This window comes from Triturus cristatus, chromosome 2_1 (genome assembly GCF_964204655.1).
Source record: "Triturus cristatus chromosome 2_1, aTriCri1.1, whole genome shotgun sequence".
Taxonomy (NCBI): domain Eukaryota; kingdom Metazoa; phylum Chordata; class Amphibia; order Caudata; family Salamandridae; genus Triturus; species Triturus cristatus.
Window position 1 is genome coordinate 777,397,699 of NC_140581.1, and position 16,489 is coordinate 777,414,187.

At 40.6% G+C, this 16,489-nt stretch overlaps 1 protein-coding gene across 1 annotated transcript in view; it reads right to left on the reverse strand.

The window, feature by feature from the left end:
• Positions 1–16,489, reverse strand: part of LOC146865864 (uncharacterized) — a 37,834-nt gene that overhangs the window by 19,615 nt on the left and 1,730 nt on the right. The gene's annotated exons all lie outside the window — the stretch shown is intronic.

Here is a 16,489-nt window from a genome sequence, read left to right on the forward strand (position 1 = left end):
TTACCGTAAGCGCATGGAGCGCGCTTACAGATATATATATATTGATTTAAATGCTATTTTCTCAGGACCTACTGAACATATTTACACCAGACCTGCAAAAGGCACATCCCTGACCTGAGGACTACCTCTCTGCCCAATTTCAAGTAATTCTGTTCAGCCGTTCGGGCTGTAGCTCGGACTAAAGGTCCTATGGGAAAATGCATGGGGAAAACGCGTTTTGGGACCCCCCTTTTTTCTCATCCCACGCTTGACGAATCCCCCCGAGACTTTCAGGGTAGGAGCGGAGCGTAGCGCCCCATTAGTTTTGAAAAATTCGCGAGGATTCGTCAACCGGCGCCAAAGTTATTCCAAATAGAATGTTGCGGATTTCCTATGGAAACACGGTCCTAACTATAACTATCTACTGGCGACCGCCAGTAGATAATATATATATATATACATACACAAACACACATGCACACACACACACGCGCACGCACACTCACACCCACACCCACACACACACAACACGCACACACAACACACACACACAGAGGTGCCAATTACGATCCGGCAAAAACCGGTTACGAACCGTCGGACGGAGGCTTTTTTCCGTCCGACTCGTACCCGGTCGTAAAACTTTACAAACATGCAAGTACGATTCGCACAGAAACACCATTTCCGTACGAGTCGTACAAAACACCGACCGACGAAAAGATACATACAAATGGGATCCGGGGAAAGAGCCGACGTGACGTCGGGACGCTCTCAGGCCGCGTTTCACGACCCAGGAAGTACGATTCGAACCGACAGCAGTCCGGATGGCAATATTTTTACGGCACCCAAAAAGTGCCGGAAAAGTGCCGCATGTATGTACACCCGAGTACGTGTCGAACCCCCCGTGTATGTACACCCGAGTACGTGTCAAACCCCCCGTGGGGGTACGCACTGTACATACACGGGTGGGGGTACGACTCGAACGTACATGGGTGTACATACACGGGGGGGTTCGACACGTACTCGGGTGTACATACACGGGGGGGTTCGACACGTACTCGGGTGTACATACACGGGGGGTTCGACACGTACAGTTGGACACGTACACGGGTGTACATACACGGGGGGGTTCGACACGTACTCGGGTGTACAGACACGGGGGTTCGACACGTACAGTTCGACACGTACTCGGGTGTACATACACGGGGGGTACGGCGCGTACATGCGGGGGCTGGGGGGGGTACGGTGCGTACATGCGGGGGCTGGGGGGGGGTACGGCGCGTACCCGGCATCTGTTTGGACGTCTCCATGGTTGCTATTGGAGTTCGGTGCGGACGGTCTTTTAACCATACGGTTGCACATTCGGACGCCCAGGAGGGATCGTGCTTCCCCGGTCGGACTTCGCTTTTCACGTTTGTACGGTAAATCGTCCGAGGACGTGTCGGACACTTTTTCCGACCCGAGGACATGTGGGGAATTATTCCCAATGCGACTCGTATGGGCTTTTTACCATGCGAATCGTGATTGCCAGTTTGTACGGCACTTGTACGATTCGTACGGTAAAAAGACCGGATACGAGTCGTACGGGAATTTTTTTTACCGGATCGTAATTGGCACCTATATGTGGGCTTCACTTGTCTATTTCAGTATCTTCTAAAACTACTGTATATTTACGCTCATTTGAGGACTTTTTTATTTCTTTGTTTCCTGCTCTCCTATCCCTCATTCCTCCCACCAGTCTCCCACCTCCTGCATGCCCTCCCCATCTACCCCAGCCTCGCTGTGTTTTTATTCAAAATTAATATTCATTTTGCTGTTCTCCTCAACTCCCTGCAGCTCCTAGTCTTTTTGCCAGGTCACAGAAATCAAATAATATGGTTCCACTGAATTTAGCGACCTGTAGTTCTTTTTACCTTTAAAATGTTCTAACAGCACCAAACGCACAAGTTGCATGCACTAAATATCCCAGTATGCCAAGCGCTTTCTCACCATGTTGATGTCACCACCATCCCAGCAGTGCTCCTGGTATTTTCAGTGAGCTCTGGCATTGATGCCATATACTGTTGACCCCGTGGAGGATCACAGAAGAGGCGGCTGGGGCCCAGGAGCAGCAGCAGGTTGCAGCATAACACAGGACCAGCTGACCCTCACTTCAGCAGCCATTCATCCCTCCTCCTACTGCTGCTTTTGCTGCTCTGCCTAGCCTCCTCCCTCTGCTACCGGAGTTCTGCCCGCTCCACCATGACCACTAAAAATCTGGGATCCCGCAAAGGGGCTCTGCCTGCTGATTGTTTGTTTTGTGTGTCTCTCTTGTGATTGTCTCAGCATATGCTCACACTGATCAAGGCATTACGCTGAAGAGCTGCCTGCAGTCTCCATTGAGGTGACTAGGTGTCACTGTAGTTGCTTGCCTTTATGTGTGTTTTGGGTTGGGAAGCTCTGGCCACCACTGCACTCGCTGACAATTACATTAGAAGTGATCACTGGATAATGTGAACTGCGAAACTAGTGTTGAACAGTTCAAATGCGTGCATTTGTCAAAGGTTTGAAATAGTATTTTGTATCGTTTTTAAGTTTGACTAAGTGAGCCAAATCCTCCTGTGATTCATTAGAACCAGCATTTTGAGAAACCATTATTTATGTCATTTGGGACATCTTGCTATAGTTTTCACCAGACGGCAAGGTAAATAATAAATTTGTTATGCTTTTTCTGCAAAGTGGTTTGGGATTGTGAGCCTGCCTTAAATGATCCCATAATTGCATCCTGCTGCCTTCGCTGCTCTGCCGAGCTCCACCCTCTGCTCCCGGAGTTCTCTGGATATTGACTTGCTAGCAAGCCCAGCTTGCCCAGTGCAGTGTGTGTACTGACCTCAGAGGAATTCAGTGCCTGCCACTAATAGACAAACCCCAGCACCAGAGCCTAAACTAGTGTTCTGCACACTTGTGAGTCAGTGGCTTCTTTCTTGATCAGCAACAAACCACCATTTGCACCATCAGCACTGACGGAGTCTAAATTGGGACTGCATAATTTAAAAACCAAGGGCTTCACATGCTACCAAAACATTCCCACCACACGAGCCAGATTCACAGAGTAACCCTACTTAAAAGACAGGGAGCTACTCTGTGCGACAATGTTTGCACATCTCCAGCACCACTGTGTTATGTATCTTTCTCCACTTCCCTTTCTTATCCCCGTAGGATAGCATTAGAACTAGAGTGGTAAGGAGGTTTCTAACTAGCACCTTCCTCCCCACTTCTGTTTTTGTTCATTCCTCCCAGCTCACCCCCCTCCGAAACCTGTACATTAGTACCATCTGGTACTGTGCTTTGCTGCTGGCTGAGGAGTTAGAACTCTCCTCTTTTTGGTTTGGGACTAAGGACAACATGTTTCCTTTTGCTGGAAGAATGCCCCCTATAATTGTGCTTTGTTCAAGCCCTCAGTAGAGTTCATGAATGTTGCTGGGAGTTGACTCTGCATGTTTTGATTTTTGGACAAGTCTTTACATATTATAAGGTTTTGTAAATGTGTGCGCAATAAAAGTCTGCCTTTCTTTGTAATTATGTTTAATCATTTTTAAACTTGGTAACACAATCCACACAAAGACACTCTACACCAAAGCACATAATTCCAATCAGTATAATTTCACCCAGCGCCACACACTTCCACGCCACACAATTCAACTCTACACATTTCCATTCCACACCACATAATTTGACAACAAGCCACATATTTCAGCTCAACAACACAATTACAAAACACACCGCATACATTCAATCCACACCACAGAATTTCACATCATGCCACATAATTCAACAGCATACCATATAATTCAACTCCACAACATACCACTCCACCACACAGAATGCCATTCCACATAATTACACTCTGACACACTTCTACTACACATAATTCCAATAACTCAATGCCACATAATTACTATACCCATATTTCCTTACACACCATGCTACATAATTCCACTCCACACATCAACTCCACACAATTCCCCCACACACAATTCCACAACTAACAATTACAAACCACATAATTCCTCTCTAATCCAAAACACATGGGTAAAACACATTCTCGTTTATAGCACCAATACCTCTAACTCTCACTAATTAGAGACCAATTTGCATTGCAAATGCTTGTTTATAGTATCATGAGATTGATATATCTGATGTACTGTTACTTTACTGCACCCCGGGAAACTGCAGAGTTTTTAACTGGTTTTGTGAATTGTTTCTAATGGAAACCTTTCCTGTTTTATTGTTTTAACTTTGTTTATTAAATTAATTTGATTGTTTTCCCAGGCCAGTATATGGTAGCCATCGAACATATTTCATTTTTTATAATCCATGAAGTAATGCTTTTATGAATATATATTTAAATATGAATGCTTTGATGGTTTACTATCAACTGAATAAAGCTTTGTTTGATGATGATGATGACTATTTGTATAGTATTTTTTTAGTTGAGAAATGTCAGTACTTCTGGTGTTTTGGGGGACACACCTATCCTGCCCAACAACAAACCAGAATCCCTCTACAAGGTTGGGGACCTAAGGACGAGTCAGTCATCTCTAAGGTGGTGAGCAGTCTAAATATCGAGTTTTAAATTTCGACCTACAAGTATATCGAGTTGTAAATATCGTAGGTAAAGAATATCGAAGTCAAGAATATTGATGGACAGAATATCGACCCCAAGGTAAGTATTATCGAAGTTGACAATATCGAAGTCATTAATATAGATGTAAGTAATATCGTAATCAAAAATTTCGATGTTAAGAATATCGATATTTTATTAGTGTAATGTATTTTAATATGTATTTTATTTGTATGTTAAAGATTATTGTAAATAAATGTTTAGAGATTAATAATTATTTAAAATATAATTTAGCGTTTTAGTATCAGAGCGGGTTGTGGGTTTATAGGGGAATAGGGTGGGAAGTAATTTAATTATAATTAATTAATTAATATGTATTGTTTAATTGATATTTATGATTAATTAATTGTTAATTAATTACTAATTGTTAATTAAATATATTAATTGATTAATTAATTGTTACTTAATTATTAATTGTAAATTAATTTTATTAATTGGTTAATTATATAAGTTATAATTAGTTTAATATTAATATTTATTTATTGGTATTGTTAATTAATTAATTGTTAATTACTAATTAATTGGTGATTTAATTTTATTAAGTGATTAATTGATGATTAAATTAATTATGTGAATTTTTATGTGTAGTGGGTTGTGGGTTTATAGGGGAATAGGGTGGGATGTAATTAAATTCAAATAATTACTGATAATTTTTATTTATTTGTAATTAATAATAATTAATTGTTAATTAATTATTAATTGGTAATTAATTGTTATTAGAACGTTAAATATAGTAAACATAAATAATTTATTATTTCATGTTATTTGTTGTTATTGCTAATTAATGTATTGTTAATTAATAATTAATTTGTGAATAATTGTAATTTGGTAGTTAATATGTATAAATTTGTAAATAATAAGTATATTAATTATAAAGAATGTATTATTAATTGTAAATAATAGATAAACTGATATTTAAATGTATTGTGTATTTTGTATGTGTAGTGTGTTGTGTGTTAAAGGGGGAATAGTGTGGGATGTAATTTAAAGTTATTTATATACATTTTTATTTTAAATAATTGGTATGTAATAATACATATTTTGTAAATTAATTATTAATATGCTATTTTTTTATAACTAATTATTTAATTGGTTATTATGTTTATAGAATCCCTATGCTATCCAGTGCTTTCCCAACTGTTTTACTATCTGGAGTTGGAATAGTAATTTTTAATCCTACGCTATCCAGCGCTTTCCCTACTGTTTCACTTACTGGAGTGGGAATAGTAATTTGTACCCCTACGCTATCCAGCGTTTTCACTACTGTTGCACTCTCTGGAGTGGGAATAGTAATTTTTACTCCTACGCTATCCAACGCTTTCCCTTCTGTTGGACTCACTGGAGTGGGAATAGTAATTTTTACCCTTACGCTATCCAACGCTTTCCCTACTATTGCACTCTCTGGAGTTGGAATAGTAATTTTTACCCCATGCTATCCAACGCTTTCCCTACTGTTGCACTCTTTGGAGTTGGAATAGTAATTTTTACCCCTACGCTATCCCGCGCTTTCCCTACTGTTTCACTTACTGGAGTGGGAATAGTAATTTGTACCCCTACGCTATCCAACGTTTTCCCTACTGTTGCACTCTCTGGAGTTGGAATAGTAATTTTTACCCCTACGCTATCCAGCGCTTTTCCTACTGTTGTACTCTCTGGAGTTGGAATAGTAATTTTTACCCCTACGCTATCCAGCGCTTTCCCTACAGTTTCACTTACTGGAGTGGGAATAGTAATTTTTACCCCTACGCTATCCAGCGCTTTTCCTACTGTTTCACTTACTGGAGTGGGAATAGTAATTTGTACCCCTACGCTATCCAGCGTTTTCACTACTGTTGCACTCTCTGGAGTGGGAATAGTAATTTTTACCCCTACGCTATCCAACGCTTTCCCTACTGTTGGACTCACTGGAGTGGGAATAGTAATTTTTACTCCTACGCTATCCAACGTTTTCCCTACTATTGCACTCTCTGGAGTTGGAATAGTAATTCTTTTCCCTACGCTATCCAACACTTTCCCTACTGTTGCACTCTCTGGAGTGGGAATAGTAATTTTTACCCTTACGCTATCCAACGCTTTCCCTACTATTGCACTCTCTGGAGTTGGAATAGTAATTTTTTCCCCTACGCTATCCAACGCTTTCCCTACTGTTGCACTCTTTGGAGTTGGAATAGTAATTTTTACCCCTACGCTATCCAGCGCTTTCCCTACTGTTTCACTTACTGGAGTGGGAATAGTAATTTGTACCCCTATGCTATCCAACGCTTTCCCTACTGTTGCACTCTCTGGAGTTGGAATAGTAATTTTTACCCCTACGCTATCCAACGCTTTCCCTACTGTTGCACTCTTTGGAGTTGGAATAGTAATTTTTACCCCTACGCTATCCAACGCTTTCCCTACTGTTGCACTCTTTGGAGTTGGAATAGTAACTTTTACCCCTACGCTATCCAGCGCTTTACCTACTGTTTCATTTACTGGAGTGGGAATAGTAATTTGTACCCCTACGCTATCCAATGCTTTCCCTACTGTTGCACTATCTGGAGTTGGAATAGTAATTTTTACCCCTACGCTATCCAGCGCTTTTCCTACTGTTGCTCTCTCTGGAGTTGGAATAGTAATTTTTACCTTTACGCTATCCAACGCTTTCCCTACTATTGCACTCTTTGGAGTTGGAATAGTAATTTTAACCCCTACGCTATCCAGCGCTTTACCTACTGTTTCATTTACTGGAGTGGGAATAGTAATTTGTACCCCTACGCTATGCAATGCTTTCCCTACTGTTGCACTCTCTGGAGTTGGAATAGTAATTTTTACCCCTACGCTGTCCAGCGCTTTTCCTACTGTTGCACTCTCTGGAGTTGGAATAGTAATTTTTACCCCTACGCTATCCAGCGCTTTCCCTACAGTTTCACTTACTGGAGTGGGAATAGTAATTTTTACCCCTACGCTATCCAGCGCTTTTCCTACTGTTTCACTTACTGGAGTGGGAATAGTAATTTGTACCCCTACGCTATCCAGCGTTTTCACTACTGTTGCACTCTCTGGAGTGGGAATAGTAATTTTTACCCCTACGCTATCCAACGCTTTCCCTACTGTTGGACTCACTGGAGTGGGAATAGTAATTTTTACTCCTACGCTATCCAACGTTTTCCCTACTATTGCACTCTCTGGAGTTGGAATAGTAATTCTTTTCCCTACGCTATCCAACACTTTCCCTACTGTTGCACTCTCTGGAGTGGGAATAGTAATTTTTACCCTTACGCTATCCAACGCTTTCCCTACTATTGCACTCTCTGGAGTTGGAATAGTAATTTTTACCCCTACGCTATCCAACGCTTTCCCTACTGTTGCACTCTTTGGAGTTGGAATAGTAATTTTTACCCCTACGCTATCCAGCGCTTTCCCTACTGTTTCACTTACTGGAGTGGGAATAGTAATTTGTACCCCTACGCTATCCAACGCTTTCCCTACTGTTGCACTCTCTGGAGTTGGAATAGTAATTTTTACCCCTACGCTATCCAGCGCTTTTCCTACTGTTGCACTCTCTGGAGTTGGAATAGTAATTTTTACCTTTACGCTATCCAACGCTTTCCCTACTATTGCACTCTTTGGAGTTGGAATAGTAATTTTAACCCCTACGCTATCCAGCGCTTTACCTACTGTTTCATTTACTGGAGTGGGAATAGTAATTTGTACCCCTACGCTATGCAATGCTTTCCCTACTGTTGCACTCTCTGGAGTTGGAATAGTAATTTTTACCCCTACGCTGTCCAGCGCTTTTCCTACTGTTGCACTCTCTGGAGTTGGAATAGTAATTTTTACCTTTACGCTATCCAACGCTTTCCCTACTATTGCACTCTTTGGAGTTGGAATAGTAATTTTAACCCCTACGCTATCCAGCGCTTTACCTACTGTTTCATTTACTGGAGTGGGAATAGTAATTTTTACCCCTACGCTATCCAGCGCTTTCCCTACTGTTTCACTTACTGGAGTGGGAATAGTAATTTGTACCCCTATGCTATCCAACGCTTTCCCTACTGTTGCACTCTCTGGAGTTGGAATAGTAATTTTTACCCCTACGCTATCCAACGCTTTCCCTACTGTTGCACTCTTTGGAGTTGGAATAGTAATTTTTACCCCTACGCTATCCAACGCTTTCCCTACTGTTGCACTCTTTGGAGTTGGAATAGTAACTTTTACCCCTACGCTATCCAGCGCTTTACCTACTGTTTCATTTACTGGAGTGGGAATAGTAATTTGTACCCCTACGCTATCCAATGCTTTCCCTACTGTTGCACTATCTGGAGTTGGAATAGTAATTTTTACCCCTACGCTATCCAGCGCTTTTCCTACTGTTGCTCTCTCTGGAGTTGGAATAGTAATTTTTACCTTTACGCTATCCAACGCTTTCCCTACTATTGCACTCTTTGGAGTTGGAATAGTAATTTTAACCCCTACGCTATCCAGCGCTTTACCTACTGTTTCATTTACTGGAGTGGGAATAGTAATTTGTACCCCTACGCTATGCAATGCTTTCCCTACTGTTGCACTCTCTGGAGTTGGAATAGTAATTTTTACCCCTACGCTGTCCAGCGCTTTTCCTACTGTTGCACTCTCTGGAGTTGGAATAGTAATTTTTACCCCTACGCTATCCAGCGCTTTCCCTACAGTTTCACTTACTGGAGTGGGAATAGTAATTTTTACCCCTACGCTATCCAGCGCTTTTCCTACTGTTTCACTTACTGGAGTGGGAATAGTAATTTGTACCCCTACGCTATCCAGCGTTTTCACTACTGTTGCACTCTCTGGAGTGGGAATAGTAATTTTTACCCCTACGCTATCCAACGCTTTCCCTACTGTTGGACTCACTGGAGTGGGAATAGTAATTTTTACTCCTACGCTATCCAACGTTTTCCCTACTATTGCACTCTCTGGAGTTGGAATAGTAATTCTTTTCCCTACGCTATCCAACACTTTCCCTACTGTTGCACTCTCTGGAGTGGGAATAGTAATTTTTACCCTTACGCTATCCAACGCTTTCCCTACTATTGCACTCTCTGGAGTTGGAATAGTAATTTTTACCCCTACGCTATCCAACGCTTTCCCTACTGTTGCACTCTTTGGAGTTGGAATAGTAATTTTTACCCCTACGCTATCCAGCGCTTTCCCTACTGTTTCACTTACTGGAGTGGGAATAGTAATTTGTACCCCTACGCTATCCAACGCTTTCCCTACTGTTGCACTCTCTGGAGTTGGAATAGTAATTTTTACCCCTACGCTATCCAGCGCTTTTCCTACTGTTGCACTCTCTGGAGTTGGAATAGTAATTTTTACCTTTACGCTATCCAACGCTTTCCCTACTATTGCACTCTTTGGAGTTGGAATAGTAATTTTAACCCCTACGCTATCCAGCGCTTTACCTACTGTTTCATTTACTGGAGTGGGAATAGTAATTTGTACCCCTACGCTATGCAATGCTTTCCCTACTGTTGCACTCTCTGGAGTTGGAATAGTAATTTTTACCCCTACGCTGTCCAGCGCTTTTCCTACTGTTGCACTCTCTGGAGTTGGAATAGTAATTTTTACCTTTACGCTATCCAACGCTTTCCCTACTATTGCACTCTTTGGAGTTGGAATAGTAATTTTAACCCCTACGCTATCCAGCGCTTTACCTACTGTTTCATTTACTGGAGTGGGAATAGTAATTTGTACCCCTACGCTATCCAATGCTTTCCCTACTGTTGCACTCTCTGGAGTTGGAATAGTAATTTTTACCCCTACGCTGTCCAGCGCTTTTCCTACTGTTGCACTCTCTGGAGTTGGAATAGTAATTTTTACCTTTACGCTATCCAACGCTTTCCCTACTATTGCACTCTCTAGAGTTGGAATAGTAATTTTAACCCTATGCTATCCAACGCTTTCCCTACTGTTGCATTCTTTGGAGTTGGAATAGTAATTTTTACCCCTACGGTATTCAACATTTTCCTTACTGTTGTTTTTGTTGGAGTTGGACTAGTAGTTTTATTGTGTCTCATATTTGATATGTTTTGTATTATTTTTGCTATTGTAATATATCATTAATATTAAAAATTATTTACATTAAAAATATTGATTATTATTTGCTATATGTAATTATTAAATATTTATTAATGTTATTATTTTATGTGTATAGATGTATTGGTAATTTTTAAAAACATTTAATAATTTATACGTTACAGAAATTATTAGTAAAATTGATTATTAAGTAAGTATATATATAATATATTATATGTATATGTTTAATTAAAGTTTTATTAAATTATATATATTAATTATACATTTTAAATATTATACAATATATTTAATTATGTTTCTTTAATTTCTAAGTATAATTTGGTTTATTTTACATATATTTTTAAAGTAAAAGAAAAACGATATTTTTAATAACGATATTTTTGACACCGATATTTAATTTTCGATATTTTTGTACTTACCATGTTGTAGATAGGATGTCGATATTCTTGACATCGATATTTTTGTTGCGATATATTTGTAGGTCGATTTTCTGTCTGTCGAAATTATGTCATACAACCCTCTAAGGCGCTACATATGAATGACTCTGCCCCAGCCTGCCTTGCCCTTCAGATACAAGGTCCTCTATAGGAAATCATACAGTTTACCTTCAAGTCTGAGAAGAGCATGATGAGATGATGACCCTTACCCGCTGCCAATCCTGATGCAAAAGAAAGTAGGCCAAGCAATGCGTAGATTCCCATTACCATTGTTATTAGGTAGCTTCCTGCGGGACGGCTCTGTAAACCTGACAACACCTGCAACAGCAAGAAGAAAGTCTGAAGCAGGTTTCTATGTATCAATGCATCAACGTGCCACACATGCAGACGCTCATGCGTACATAAGACTGCCCAGTGTCATCATCCAGACTTCTGGTATGAGGCCCTACTTCCATTTCCGAAGCTGTGCTGACAGTCTTTGGTTAAGTAAAAAACAGTATTTGACCAGAGTGGCATCCAGGATAGAGCTACATTGGCTGAGCTCCAATCCCCAGTGGTCCTATGGTTAAGGAGCACTGTGTGTTAAAAAAAAAAATATATATATATATATATATATATATATATATGATTGACAAAGGCTGCTGTGACAGAGAAACGTGTCGCTCTTGACTTCTTGAGCTGTTGAAGGCCTTACATAATAAAGAAGCTTTTTATCTTGCAGACACGTGTGCGTACTCGCTTTCCTGCAAAAATAAGAGGTGTGGTGTTACATATATATATATATATATATATATATATATATATATATATATATATATATATATATATATATATATATATATATATATATATATATATATATATATAAACCTTGCAAATTCACTGAAAAAACCATTGGCAGAGTGGCTGAATAAAGAATCCAAGAACCGCACACAGCTTCGTTTTTCCTCTCAAGGATTTAGAAGGAATTGCCAGAATTTAACAGGACCCGCTTCTGTGGGGTCCTCCCATCACGAAGCGACTTCCGTTCAGGTGGAGGCAGTTTCTACACAGAAGACGCTCCTCTATATATATATATATATATATATATATATATATATATATATATATATATATATATATATATATAAAAATATATAACTTCACTGAAAAAACCATAGGTTTCAGGGATGTTATAGTTAGTTGGACATTACACTCGTACAAAACCTGTGATATCCGGCCGTCATAGTTAGTTCAGCTAATTATAACTTGCGCCCCCGCAATGCTCTGCTGATGATGTCACATATTACATCACTCATGACATGGTCAGTGACATCACTGATGCCATCACTTATTACATCATCCAAGTGATAATCTGATGCATCTTCTCACACCCTAATATAACCTTTGATACACCCACTCTAAATTACAGACTGCATTCTCAATCCATAGACACTCCAACACCAATAACTACGTACACACTCACTGATTCTTAGGTCTATACACACATCCACTCACCCACCCATACAGTCACTCATACTTTCGGTCACTCATAAGTACAGGACTATCATATGCACTCATACACCTATATAGATACTCACACTCCACCACTCAACAATAGATTTACTCACACACCTAGTCAGTCATGCAAAGAATTAATCACGCTCCCATTTACTCACCTATACAGTTATACACACACCACCTCACTTACTCATACAGATACTAACACATACTTACACTCTTATACAATCACTGATAGAAGGGCACACTCATCCATACAGCTGCTCTCACAATCACTCACTCTCACATATAGTCATTTATATACTCCAACACTCACATATACTGCCTTTCACATATGTAGTTACTCACACATGTACCACTGAGACATCCATTCACTCACCAACACACCTATACACACACTCACCCACCCATACAGCCCTTTACAGATGAACTCTTGAATCCATATACGCAGTGTATCACCCACTCACACATCTATGCACAGTTACACACCCCCTACCCACACAAACACTGAGGCACCCATATAGATACTCAGACAACGAATCAATAACCCATATAAACACTTGTGTAGCTATTCGCCAACCCATGCAGCCGCTTACACACCAACACACAGACTGATACAGTCATTCACACAGTTTAGAAGGGGTGGGGGGAATTTGCGAAATTAACTTTCGCAAATTATCGCGAAAATGTTTAAAATTATCTCAAACAAGCGGAAATATCGCAAAGATGCGGAAGTTTTTTTCCGGCATGTTCGCGAGATTTTCTGCATGGTTGCGGGTCGCCAACTTACCCATGTGGTTGCTTGCGGGTGCGGCCATCTTGTTTTGAGTTGTCTCGCGGTGCATGATCGCGAGAAGAAAGACGTGATCGCGCGACGCATGACGTCACTGCGGGCGCGAACTGTCGCGAGACAGCGCAAATGGCTAAAAACAATACAACATCTCATGGAGAACGCGACCGGATCAAGAAAACTTGTCGGCGAACGCAGGGATTCAGGTAAGGCGATCGCGCGCGTGCGAGAATGTATTATTTTACAGCGCGAGCAAGAAACAAATTATCGCCAAGCTGCGGAAACCAAAATTTTTGACATTTTCGCGCTCTCCGTGGAACGCGAAAATGTCAAAATATCGCAATTTACGCGAACAGAACAACATTTTCGCCCAGGCCTACAGTTTAGTCAGTAACCCATGCATTCAGTAAGATTCATTTAATCTCTCACTTACAGAGTCAGTCATACACCTACTAAATCATCTATTGAGACACTCATACACCCACTCATTCTTCAATACAGCTTGGCCTATATATATCAAACATATTTAAATTTTACAGAAACACACAGGCACTGGATGATGTCATCAGTGATGTCACAGACCATGTCGTGAGTGATGTAATATGTGACATCATCAGCAGTGCATTGTGGGGGTGCGAGTTATAGTTAGCTGAGCTAACTATAACGGCCGAATTTCACAGGTTTTGTATGAGTGAAATGTCCAACTTACTATAACGTCCCTGAAACCTATGGTTTTTTCAGTGAATTTCAAAGGTTTTTTAAATGCGAATTTCTAACTATGCCTACAGAAGGAGGACATGTGCAGAAAGAGGAATAAAGCCACAGAAAGAAGCAAGACAAATGTAAAAAGAGGCAACTGGAGTCCAGAAAGTCGAAGAAAGGTGCAGAAAGAAGCAAGAAATGTACACAAAGAACCAACAGAGGAGCAGAAAGAGGCCTTTTTACAAAGTCATCCAGTGCCCCCAACTGTTTGCTGATGGAGACTGGTGGTAACTGACTCTGACTAACCAGGCCTAGAGCCAGTGCTATGCTTAAAGACACTTAGAATACAATGAAACCACATATATACACTAGGGAACACTATACGTTGGGGTACCCCTGTGATTGGCATGACCTCCTCTGTAAGGCCCTAGTATGTAATAGGGTAGGGGGATTAAAACTACCTCTAAGTCAGAGGTGCAGAAAGATGCTTCTTTAAGTAGTAGTCACGTTTGCAGAGTGGTGGAGAAAGGGTTCTGGGCCTCCGACCAGCTCATAAGAATTCCGCTGTGTAGGACTTACAGTAGGTACCAGGAGGGCTTCTTGGCCCCCAAAGTCCATCCGGAGTAAATTAAACTTCATCCCCCATCCTGTAGTCTGCCATGAGGCACGGTTGCAAAGTGGTGGAGAAAGGGGAGCATGTCCTCCTTAGACGTCTTAGCAATCCCATGGTGTGGGACTTACTGCAGGTAACAATAGGGGTAGTTGGCCCCCAATGACAACCTTGGGGGCCAACTATCCCTCCTATTACCTCCAGCAAGTCCCAAACAGCAGTATTGCTAAGTTCTCATAGCAGGCCACGCCCCCTTTCCCCACCACTCTGCAAACGTGCTCCCTGGCGCTCTTTTGGATGGGGATTAAAGTCCCCTTCACTGCTGGGGGTACTTTAAGGGCCAACTAGCCTACGTCTTACCTCCAGTAAGCCCCACACAGTGGGATTGCTGAGAGGTGGACAAAGGCCATGCCCCCTTTCCCCACCACTCTGCAAACACACCTCCTGGCACATTCTAAGTTGGGGTATTAAGTCCCCTTCATTCCTGAGTATCCCTGGGGGCGAACTAGCCCACCAGGTACCTCCAGTATGTGCCACAGAGCTGACTTTCTACACCACTCTGCAAACACAGCTCCTGGTGCACTGCTGCTCGGGGTATGAAGTCCACTTGTGTCCTGAGGTCCTCAGAACACAAGAGGACCTCATCACCCCACCACCAGTGCGCCAAGAGGCCCCCTCTCTCTCTCTCTCTCTATATATGTATGTATATATATATATATATATATATATATATATATATATATATCCAAACTATTGTCGATTCTCTTCACTCAATCAACAGCCGAAGACCAAAATGTTGCAGAAAGCGGTGATTTATTGTCGTTTATCACTCAACCCAACGCGTTTCGGGGACAACCCCTTGATCACGAGTAACAGGTATCGTTTGGCCAATCTACTTAAAATAAACAAACCATCATGTGACAAATGATAATGGAAAACAGACTTAAAGAGTTACCATCACTCCAACAGTCGTGTTGAAATTAAATAAATGTGACAAAAACATGAAATGTTCTTTAAAGCATTAGAAACAAAATAATTGCTGATTTAGACTGTTTTTCACAGTGTTACTTTCACAATGGAAAAATAAATAAATAGTCTCAAGGATAGGTCTGAAATTATTAAACATGTTATTATTAGCCATTTGTCCATTCGATGAAACCCTAGGAAAACTATAATGTTCCTTTCTAAATTAATTAATCATAACTTGAGTGATGCTCAAGAAAATAATAAAGCCCCAGTGGGCAATCATTGTGTGTCTCAAAATGATCATATGTAAGGGTGTTGGACGGAAAATCGGCTGATCTTCTATAATATTGAACAGGAATCCATCCTTTTCATGACTGCTTTCTAATCCAATAAATCTGTGATCTAAACAAAAACCAACAATGATCAATAAGTTTCATAAATTAAACATGTCAAACAGATACACATAAAGATACAAAAATGTGTGATGTTGAAGGCTATACAAAAGATCTTGCTACTTAGAATAAAAATGTTAAAAAACAGTGTTAAATACAATCCCTAAGGAAAGTCTGTTATGCTATTAGAAAAGTCATGAAAAAGCAGCTCATTAAAGTTTGTGAAAATGCCTATCCCATAAAGTTTACTTAACATTGACAATAATAGAGGCATGGATGCAGAAAAAACTAGCAGGAATAAAAGGCGAGGGTGATGTGGACTTTTATCCCAAATGTACAGACAATTCTTCGTCACAATTATGCCCTTCAGGGGTCATCGTGTGGTATTGGATAATAAGCCTT